The sequence below is a fragment of the Taeniopygia guttata genome, chromosome Z (assembly GCF_048771995.1).
Source record: "Taeniopygia guttata chromosome Z, bTaeGut7.mat, whole genome shotgun sequence".
NCBI classification, from domain to species: Eukaryota; Metazoa; Chordata; class Aves; order Passeriformes; family Estrildidae; genus Taeniopygia; species Taeniopygia guttata.
This window is the reverse complement of record NC_133063.1, coordinates 61,317,946-61,328,820: the sequence shown is the minus strand read 5'-3', so window position 1 is coordinate 61,328,820 and position 10,875 is coordinate 61,317,946. Positions and strand designations below refer to the sequence as shown.

Here is a 10,875-nt window from a genome sequence, read left to right as displayed (position 1 = left end):
CTGAAAAAAACAAAAACAAACAATCACAGATTCTATTTCTTGATTAATAGATAAAATATGTTTATTCCACTTAATTTCTACAAAAAAAAAAAAAAAAAAGAAAAAAAAAGGAAGAAAAAAGCCTAAAGCAAAGCAATAATTCTTATTTTAATTTCTTCTCTCTTCACTATGGCAAAAGACGCTCCATCCTTTTAATTTCTTGTCTGGCACTGACTTCATTTTAAATACAACCCAGCAGAGTACTCAGTTGCCAAACTGCTGCATTTTTAGACATTCTAAATAGGACATTAGTTCTTAGCATGAATGTTTTGAAATCTGATCAACAAGCCGTTTCTCAATACATTAGGCAAAGCAAGCAAAATTAGGTTGTTTTATGTCAGGTACTTAGCACAAATCCCTTAATAATGTGTTTGAGTGCAGAAACCATTAATAAATGCATAATTCCCTAAGACAGGCTTGATTAATTAAGTCATATGTGTATCCTTCTAATTAAAAAAAGAACATTAGACAGATGAGTGGAATTTCTGAGTACAAAATTCAAAGGCTGTTTTGCTTTTATTTGAACAACGAAAGAAAAGCTGCTCGTTAATATAGCTGCCAAAAAAACAGCAAGAGTGCTGACACAAACCCCCCAAACTCTGACTTGTTCAAAACAGCTAAGTATTTACTTGCTTATTTTTAGTCCAATTTTTAATCAGGTAGCTGCTTGATTAATCCAGGCAGTTCAAATTACAAAGGCAGCTGGTGCTAATATATACATAAGTAGATGATATGTTGGTTGCATTTCATCCAGTAAATTGTTTACAACCAAAATCTCACAGGTTTTTACACTCTCAGGAAAAACGATTTTATGAAAAAATAACACTCTAATGGCTGGAACTGGCTCTTCTCAATACTTTACTGCAGACTTTATTGCTGTGTGGACTGCAAATTTTGGTGTTATAACAATTTGTAGCAATATTGAAGCAATAGGTATTTTTAAGTGCATAGCTTTTCTCATAAAACAATTAGCTTTTTGAGGTTCCGTGCTAAAACAAGTAAACAAAAATAGAAAAACAGAAAACATAATGTTATGAGACATAACAGGAGCATAAAAAATTCTGCTAAGCTAACAAATACTGTTAAGCATAACAACTTGGCCAAGGTGATTTTTAAGGATAAGTAGGATTGATAACAGTCAGCAAAATTTTGGTATAATAATGCTACTAAGCCAAATAAGGTTTTACAGTACTGGGCCTATTGAAGATAAATGGTAAATTTAGTGGCTCACAGGTGGGCAAACCTGGTACCTGTCAGGCACAGACAGCAGACTGATCTGCAGGATTAATCCCAGCTGGGAAAAGGACTCCACTGCTTTGTGTAGGGGGCTTGAACTTTATGAACTTCAGAGATCATTCTGTGACAGTGGCCCTTGAAGCATTGCCCTCCTTACAAGAACACCATGTCCCATGGCTCTTTAATGTACAGAGAAGTGCTTTGACTTTGGTGAGAAAATGACCAGGTGTGTAAAAGCAAGAGGGAAAACAGCAGGAAACAATGACTAAGCAGCAGAGACGGATAGACTGGCTAGAGACTTGATGAAATACATTGCACCCATGGGACAGGATGGAGAGAGAAAAGGAGAAACAAGGGTGTAGAAGTGATTTGAGTAAGATTTATGAGCACCCCAAGAAACTAACAGACCTAACAAAAATGGCAAAGGGCTTGAATCTCATGGCCTGAAAGAAGCTGAAAGTTAGATCTAGTTGAAAAGCCACTGTATTGGTTTCTCCAAATGCAACCGGTGATTCAAAGAGATTAAGTATTTTAATTCTTCCACTGCTATATTCAGTATAAAACCAGCCAGAAGGCTGCTGTATGTAGTCCTAATTGGTTGGTGCAGCTCAATTTCCAGTCCAGGCCTTATATCTAGGCAATTACATAATTCCCAACAAGAGTAACAAGGCTGAAATAAGGCCCACCATGACTGCTATTTCTATCCCCTGTGTCTTCCTCTAAAAGAGAGTTGGCTACAATGATGGAGAGAGTGACTGAAGCTTAGACAAGCTGAGTCTGCAGCTATGAGGACAATACATTACTGCCACACAATGAGTGCAAGATGACTTGCTGTGTTGGACATCTCTAAGAGCTTACATATGGGCACAATTGTTGTGCAATCTGGAATGTGACTTTGAATTAAGTGGGAATGTACTTTATTAGACAAGTAAGAACTGCACACAACTCATCATGTGAGTTCCAACTCCCTGTGTTGCAAGTCTGAGATTTCCACTCAGAAACAGATATTAGAGTACCTCTATGAAAAAAGACATACAAATCTGCACTTGCCCTTGCCAGCTTTTGCCATAACATATATTCAGGCCTCTACCAGAGTTATTAGTAGACTGATACACTAACCCTACTCTAAAAAATCCAGTAAAGAAGAGTTAAACCGACAAGACATTCATCATAAGACAACAAATCCTGTTACTAAGAGGTTAGAGAAATACAGAGAAATCTAAAGAGACAAGATCCTGGAAATGAGCAAAAAGAATATGTACAGTAAAAATCAGGTTATAAAATGCTTATATGAGGAGAGAGTGTTGTTACAAGAATCAGACTTGAAAGCAGCTTGCCTGTTGATGTGGTCAATAAGTATGACAGGAATGACAGAGAAAACAAACACAATCAGTCTAGATTTAAGTGTTTAATAGTATCTCCTGTTAAAAAACAGGCTCCAGCTTGGCCTCAGTTGGAGACAAGGAAAAGAAAATAAAGTTTACATATTCTAGAAGGCTTTGAGCTTAATGGAATTAAATTTTGGCATAAAAAGAAGTAATATCTATCCTAAAAATCAGTCACCTTTTCCACTAATTTTTCTATCTAACAACTCAAACTCTCAATGCCTTCCTGAACTATAATTAAATCCATGCACTAATTTCTTCCTGTAAGAAAACTGTCTTCTTTCTAATGTTTACATGCAAGCCTAGTGTCTCCTGTTGTTCTAACCCTCCAGATCATTCCTGTGCTATATTCCATCTCCCATGCCCTTTGTCTGCTGCCTTTCTGAAAGATTTGCCAAGCTTAACACAATCTCAAGAAGTTATATCCTCTCTCATATCTCCCACTCACCAAATTCTTCCTTTCTCTCCTTCTTTCTACCGTTCCATTCACAACCTTGTCAAAAGCCTATGCATTTTGGTTGGGGTTGTGGTGTTTTAATTTTGATTGTTTGTTTTGGTCTTTTGAGAAAAAAACAGCATAATTACCAGTTATGCTGCATATTGTATGCACTAAAATGAGATCTAGAGTGGTCTGGAACCCAACAGTCTGACTGATGAGGCTATTCCTATTTTAGGTGATCTCAGAGTGTGAAGTCACACTGATTTACAAACTGACATCAAAATCAGACCTTACGCTGCAGACAGGCATTGAGAATAGTCCAATAGATAGATTTTTGTCAGTATTATCAGTTTTCCTTAAGCATTTTTTTTTTTTGCTATTGCATGTCCTTGGCTCTTGCCTAGCAACTCATTAGAGTTCAAGTCTATTCCCTGAATACCAGCACTCTATCATAGCTTATCTTCCCTTTGGACACAGCTCAGATTAAGAACCAGGTCCACATGATCTAGTCTTCTAAGGTCAAAAATCACACCACACAAACAAACAAACAAAAATTAAATTGTTGAGATACAGAAGTTATCCTCTCTATCAAAAATATTTTTCCCTTCATTGTTTCTTTTACTTTCTTCTGGACCAAAAAAACTAAGAAACTTGGACAATTCAAGAACAAATTTTAGAAGTAAGCACTCATTTTTCCTCTTTGTATTTTTAAATTTTTTTGGGGGGGTTTTTTGGTTGTTTGTTTCTTTTTACAATATTTCTGTTTTGTAGAAAATAGCTTACAGTCCAAGTATATACTCCAGGGCACCAAAAGCACTCATTTTCACCTTCCTTACATACATATGTTTCCTATAGACTTGAAGCAGCATTTAGATTGGGTTTGTTGACAAGCTTCAAAAAACAAGGGAAAAATATTTGTCCATTTTCAACTTAACTAAGAGGAACATCTCTTTCCTTGCAAGAACTCGTTCTGGTGACAGATGATGCAGCATGGACATCCAGAGACAAGTTTCCTCAACAAGAAAATTACATTTACTTCCCTTGTACACAATTCCAGTGTTACTAAATGTTTGCAGATCATTCACTGCAGGAGGCAAGGGCATAGCCAATTCAGACTGAAGCCTGGAACAGAGATAAATACTGAAATTCTGGAACTCACCTAACAGTTCAGGGTCTGGAGCCAGGACCAGAATACAAGCCAAGGCTGAAGCCAGACAGGAACCAAACAAGCTGCCAAGAGGCAGAATCCAGAGCCAGGATATGATCCAAGGGTTGTGAGCCAGAGCCAAGATACAAGTCAAAGGTCAGGAACAGATGCCAGGGACTTGGATCAACACTAGGCTTCAACCGTTCAACAGCTGAGGAGAAAATACAGACACCACTTTAATGCCCAGCAACTAACTACATGGGATGGCCACACATGTGACTGTGCTGCTGAAAAGCATCAGCCCTCTCTCACCCAACAATTTCTAACAGACTCCAGCCAGCACCAAGCTCAGGCCAAAGCCAGCAGTCCAAACTCAAATAAATTGCAAACTATTGTATCACAGCTAAGTGATGGGGTACAAGCTAATTTCTGAAAGTGGCATCACAATTTACTTGCCCCCACAGCCCTGAATCAGCTTGACAGCATAGCTCATTACACATATCACATGCATGTGGTGCTGTACCCTTGTGTCTTTGGCAGGGTAAGTGAGATCATCCACTACTGACAAGAAATAGGATCCCTAGATAACTGGAGATTGGAGCACAGAAAAGTTACAGGTACACAATTACTTTTGAGGATAGTTTTATCAAAAAACTTGTTGCTATAAAAACAGATAGTCCCATAATGTCAGATGGCAATCTGGTGCCTTTTTCAATAACAAGACTGTCATACTTGCTCAGACAAAATTTAGGAAAAAAAGACCAAGTGTAAATATAACCTTGTGTGCAGACACAGACAAAGAGCCTCAGCATCATAATTAATTCACTTTCTCCTATAAAGTCTGAAAAGTCTTAAATGAGAATTAGAAATTTTAGAAATCAAAGTAGGAGAACAGCATGAACTACCTTATCACAGTCTTTGGATAACTGGAGGAAAACAAAATCAGTAGTTGCATGCAAGCTGTAGATGGAAAAAGAGTGGCTTATCTAACCAGTCAGAAAATAGACCCTAATGGTGGAGGAATGAACCAAGATTGATAATCAGAGCCCATTGCACTGATGCCTCCAAAGCTTATTCAATTACAATGAAAAGCACTGATAAAATAGTGTTGTCTAATTTGCCCTGATTAAATACCTGACATTTTCCCAGACTTCATCCTCTCTGTATCAGGTTTGAAATAAGTTTTAATGAGATACATATATTCCTTTAAATCAGCCTTCAGTTTTTATTTTTCTAGATGCAAAATTTCAGGCTTTGTAGCAAGAAACAAATTGTATATTTTCAGCATCCAAAATCATCAGGAGTCATGGTCTCCACACTTTTCCATGTTTGCATTAAACATTCTGATGACCCAGGTGAGATAAATGACTGCTTATGAAAGCAAAAGTTGATGTTTTTCACTCCATTTTCTTTACAAATAATTTTTAAATGCATGAAAAGGTGAAATAAGTTTGTTTTGGAGATTATAGTAGTTTCTATTGTAGCCCCTTAGGCAGGAGAGTAATAGATAGGGTTGTGCAAAATATTATTGTTTTGAAATATGTTAGAAAATAAAATTGATGGGGCATATAAATCAAATAATGGCTTTTTCTCTTGTTTGCTAAAAAACCCTAAAACATACTTCTCAGATTTCAGAAAGCTTTAGGCTTTCATGTGGCTTACTAGAAAATCAGCGCATACTCTAAGTTTCCTCCATGAAAGAAGCTGCGAAATGATTGCAGAGAGGTTTCCAGCTAAAATTTTGGGTGTGAGGGGCAGAAGGGAAAGACGCATTCCTTCTTTAATTTTTTTCTTTTTTTGTGAGACTGTGCTGAGGATATGGTTGTAATTCTTCTCACCAAATAAGCAATACTGCTCCGATACCATTGCTGAAGTCCCTTTCTTTCCTGTCCTTGAAGGTCTATATCTTGCTAGTTAAATACTGAAAAAATCTACTATCAGTAGTGTCAATACCAAAAATGATCAAGCACTTGTTGCAAAGGTGTCAGGCATCTCCTGAACAGCACTGTTAAAACTTTTTTTGCAGACTGAAGAAATATCTAGGGATGAGTCCTGTGGAGTGCTAATACACTTTAGAACAGCTAGAAAGGATTTACTTAGGCTACCCATAAAGCAAAGAAGGGTAAAAGTAGTTTTTATCTTGTGATTTAGCCTGAGGTCTAAAAATACTTCATGACAAGGTTATGACATGTGTCCTACAAGCTCACTTCTATACAGGGAAAGTACCTGGCTGTTATTAAAGCTGGATGGATTGTTAACAACACAGGAGCCCCTGTAATTTCACAGCTGCCTGGAGGGTTCATCAGGTATCTCTTCATTTAAACATCAGCAAGTGCCTGGAGGCAAAACCATATGGGATGAAAAAGGCTCTCCCAGTAAAGTAATTTCTTACTTGTAAATCCTACTAATTTATGACCCCTGTTAATTCCTTGAGCTCTTTGAAGAACTATTACATAAATCTTTTTAACTGTATTATCATCTCTTGCACACAAATCATAATTTATTCTAAGGACTTCAAAGGTCATCAGTTATCCTGACTGCAGCTCCAGACTGACATGGCAATCCATTAAAAACAGAGACTTTTACCAACAAAGTTTTTCACTTTAAATTGTCAGATGACTGAAATTGTTAAGAGGTCACTTTCAAATAGTCATCATATTTTTATCATCTTTAAAATCCTCTGTTAAATTCTACAGTCTATTAAGATACTAGCCATCTTCCCCATGGCCTCTATTATTCAAGAATTATTCAACACCCTCATTATGATATGTAAATGTATATTTGACCTTGATGAGTTCCATCCTCAGTATTGTCCCAAACAAACTCTTAGAATGGAGCACACATCAAAGAATAAGCTCCTGCTTTGTAAATAGATTCAGAAGAAAGGCAGCCTTTTTAATGTATTTCAAGCAACATTTCTTTGGTGTTCAAAAAAGATCTTCCTGCTTCATATCTCTTTATACCCCTGGTTTGAATATGTTCTCTGTATCAAAAGGGCAAAATGTCTGTAAAAATATTTTGAGTGTTTATCATGCAAAGTCCAAAACACACCTCCAGAGGAACTGGAAAAATGTAACATAAAAAAAAAAAACCAAACAAACAACAACAACCACCAACCAGTAAAACCCAAAAATAGGAAAAAAAAAAAGAAAAAAGAAAAAAGAAATCAAAAACAACACAAAACCGCCAAACAAACACAACTGAAAAACCTAAACAACCAAAAAAACCCCAACAAATTAAGAAGGCTTGAAAGCAAATCAAACAAAGAGGGATTTACCAAATGGAAAAGGCAGCTGTAATGGCTGAACTATTTTTATCAGTATTCTGACAAATAACACCTCCCGTGCTTTAAATATTTAATGTGAAATCCATGGATTTATATAGCTTACAAAATGCCAGAGGCTTATTATCTTTACAGATTGCATGACAGGAATATTCATATAATTTGATTCCACTTTTTAAGACAACAGGAATTCCTCCAGGTGCTAATGGTAGATAACTTGTGTGCTGCTTCAATAATCTACTAATTATAGAATCCCTCAGGTAGAACAATGTCATTAATCTGATTAAATTATTTATATTTCTGGAAAGCAAAATCTTATTAGGTCCTTGGCATTTGACTGTGTATATTATGCAGCTGTGTTTGCAGTTTATGGTGGAGGGAAAAAGATCTATATTTTACTTAACCATCAACATAGCTGGAAACAGACCAGAGTCTCTTATATCCTAACTTACATTGCTGTTCATAAATTCCAGCGCATACCCTGCATTGAATAGATTGTCCATTTAGAGCACTATAACACTTCTGAGAATAAAGGTTTGTTGCAGGCATTTATTAGGCACCTTATCTTCTCAGGAGTAAAATAACAACAGATATGGATAGATTCTCATCCTCCCACTACATGGCAAGCATGCTAACACTAGTGAAATTATCAGACACTGTAATGTAAGATCAGGATCAACCAACTGCCAGAATTAAAGTGAGGGTTTTAGTTTTCTACTAAATATAGCAGGACCAACAAAAGCAACATATGTTTGCAGAAAGCACAGTCTGATCTCACTTCAGTAGCTTTGATTTTAAAACAGGAAGGAGTGTAGGGGATTGAGAGCTGGTATTAACTTGTAACTTAGCACATAATAATGACACTGAAACTAGATTAATTTTAAGTTAGGGAAAACAGAAATTTTGATTAGTTCTTGCAGCAGATAAGATACTTTCTGCGGCACGCTTCATCACATCACATGGGATAGATAATGCGGTTTTTATAGAGAAGCAAAATTTCCACTGTCATCTCTGTACACCGTTGTGCAATATATCTAACTTCTATTCTGACACATGCCTCCATTTGAAACTTATCTTCCTAAATTTGCATAGCAATTAGACAAATATAACCAACATAAATATGTTCCAATAGAAAAGCAATAAAAATAACAGTAGAATTTAGTAATTAAAATATTAATAATTTTGAGTTTTCTTAAGGATGTGGTTTTGTGTTGCACCTGTTTTAGCTGCTTCATCAGACAACTTACATGTGCAATAATTTACTGTATAATATAAAGCTGTCTCAGTAAGTCATTATTCTGCTAACATTTATTTACAGTCAACATAAATTCGCATCCATTCACAGCTACAGACGGGCTTAAATGTTAGCAGTATCCCTTCAAGCAAAAGATTGCTGTACTGCTTTATGAAGAACATCAACTCATGATCATTTATCTTTTTGCCCTTCTAAACTTCTAGAATATTTAAGTACAAAATAAACTCTACAAAAAAAAAAGTAGAGAACACCAGTGTCCCATTTGGTGTCTATTAAAATAAATGATCTAACAGTTCCTTCTTGCTTTAAAAATATATGAATTTTACATTTCAGATTTTGCCAAGAATTCTAGTTTTGATATTGGAAATAACTTGTACAGTACATACTGTGTGTAGGCAACCATTCTAAATATTGTGAAGCATTATTATGAAACATTGCAAGTCCTAACATTACCGAATATACTAGAGGGTTTTAGTCCTTTATATGAATTACCAAGGATTCCTGCCAGTGCATTACTGTCCATCTATCAAATTTCTGACAAGGGATTAGAAAAAGCACCTTCACATATTCAGCTGACTCTTCTAGCAAAAATAGTTTCAGTTTGTGAGGCATCTCACTTTATGGCAACAAGAAGCCAAAAAAAAGTGTGATAACATATTTCACCTCTGTACTATGCAAATCTGGTCCTACAAAATGTAGGATGTTCATCACAGTGAAAGTGAAAAAGAGTCCTCTTCATCCTTCTAGAGCAACTCCTGCAATGTGTCATACCAAAAAGTCCCTTTGCATAAAACGCAGTATTTGTCTCAGTCCAAATTCACTCCTAGTTGATCTGGCACAGTATTAGTGAGATTGAATAACCATCAACCATTTGTACCATAAGAAAGTTCAGTGCTCTTTTTATCAACAAGTTTCTAATGTGCCTCTTTAAAACAGACTTTTCATGGGGAAGGCAGTTTGCATGGCCCAGATCTGAATGATCTGGGTACCCTAACTAGCATGCTCCTGTTGATTATCACCATGTTGGTAGACTTCCTTAAAATCTCTTAAGTGACATAAATGCCCATTTTTTTCAGACACATCCACTTGAGTGATTGCCAGAGGAAATTTACAAGCCATCCTGAAAAATGCTAAAGTGATGAGTCTTCCATCTGCCTTAAATCACAGGGCTACTAAGCATGTTCCCACAATCAGTTCACTGCTCAGTTGGACAACATTCTCAAGGTTTGATGCTTTCTTAGGCATAAGAAAGTCCTCTGCAAAGAATGAGATACATAGATAAAAGCACTTTTTTTTTTTTGTGACCATCTTCACCATTCCTCAGGCCAAGTATGTCTGATTCATATTTGCTAGATACAGGCCATGCATCTGTTAAATAGCCAAGTTTATAGTGAAGAGAAAAAGCATGCAATATCTCAACCTAAAGTGTAAAGACCTCATTTTCTCCTTCTCTACAGCTACTGTGGTATCACAGGGCATTGTCCAGCACATATAATGTTTCTCCAAAATCTACTGCTACATGGAGTGATAAAGATTCAAGTGGGTGGAAAAACAAGATTATTCAATGCTGAATGAGCAGTAAAGGCCTGTTAAAAGCGCTCTGCTAAAGGATTTGAGAGTCTGCTCTAGCAGGTACTCTAGTTTTCCTAGGTCCACTAGACATCAAATCCCAAAGCAAGGATTTTTCCCCACCTCTAAGCTGTCATATCACACATCAGAAGACAAATTGAGATTCAGAAGGCACTAAAACCAGCATTGGTTCCTGTAGCTGTTAGTGGGAAGGAGAAGATTATAAGAAATTACAGAATGACCTGTAGATAATGCTACCACATTATTCATAGTTCTCAGTGCAAAACTGTTCTTGGCTTAAGCTATCATGCCTTCTTATCTAATGTGAATGGCTTTCTTCCAGTCTTTTGCAGGAAAGATAATGAACTTCAGCAGGAAGATAAGTACAAGAACCCTGTTATTTCAAAAAAATTCTAAGGCTCCACTTACAAAATTAAATTTGCTTTTGCCCTACACAAGAAAAGAGAAAACTAGTAATACAGATTTTTAAAGATTTAATTCATACATAATATTCTTTTTCTT

At 36.3% G+C, this 10,875-nt stretch overlaps 1 protein-coding gene across 3 annotated transcripts in view; it reads right to left on the bottom strand.

Annotated features, from left to right (window-relative positions):
• Nucleotides 1-10,875, bottom strand: part of LOC100221996 (TLE family member 1, transcriptional corepressor) — a 164,362-nt gene that overhangs the window by 50,118 nt on the left and 103,369 nt on the right. For 2 of the 3 annotated variants that reach the window (XR_012053040.1, XR_012053041.1), the window contains one exon: nt 4,259-4,457. The gene's annotated coding sequence lies outside the window, so the exon portion shown is untranslated. Of the gene's footprint in view, nt 1-4,258 lie in introns of all 3 variants that reach the window. The other variant, XR_012053039.1, reaches the window with a different exon arrangement.